Consider the following 579-nt stretch of genomic DNA (forward strand, 5'->3'; position numbering starts at 1 on the left):
CCGCGCTTGGTGATGGGCCGTCCTCGGGGGCTCGGGGGCTCGGCGCCCGGACCCGCGGGGGGAACGCAGGCTCGGCACGTCCTCCGAGCTGCAGGCCCGCGCCCGAAAGCCGTCGCCTCCCCGCCCGGCCCTGCCCCGGCCTCGGAGCTCGCGTCGCAGTTCTCCTGGTGCTGGATGCTCCCAGCCGGCGGCTCCTGGAACTCACGGAAATCCTGCCAGTCCCCGTCCGCCGTCATCCCGCCGGGTGCAGGTCCTGGATGCATTTTAAAGGTAAACGTGACTCTATTTCTTCTTGAGTTACAGAGAGTGGACAAGACAGAGAGAGAGCGAGAAAGAATTCAATGATGACTTTAAGCTCTTTGTTCAAGCAAACTAAAGAATGTAGTTACAATTTCCCAGCATAGGGATAACTTTGGGAGAAGGTTTGGAGATACATATTGAGATAGTTTTAAGACATGAAGATTGAGATGCTTGTTAGACATCTAAGTGAACATATTGAGGAGACAGTTGGATTTATAGGACTTCAGCTCAGGAGAGAGGTCTGGAGTGGTGGTATAATTTGTGAGTCATCGGCATACA

The 579-nt window shown here is 54.7% G+C and overlaps 1 pseudogene; it reads right to left on the bottom strand.

The window, feature by feature from the left end:
• LOC109388382 (fasciculation and elongation protein zeta-2-like) overlaps nt 1-236 on the bottom strand; it is a 12,920-nt pseudogene extending 12,684 nt beyond the window's left edge.
• Nucleotides 237-579: the final 343 nt, after the last annotated feature.

This window comes from Hipposideros armiger, unplaced genomic scaffold, assembly GCF_001890085.2.
Source record: "Hipposideros armiger isolate ML-2016 unplaced genomic scaffold, ASM189008v1 scaffold_193, whole genome shotgun sequence".
NCBI lineage: Eukaryota > Metazoa > Chordata > Mammalia > Chiroptera > Hipposideridae > Hipposideros > Hipposideros armiger.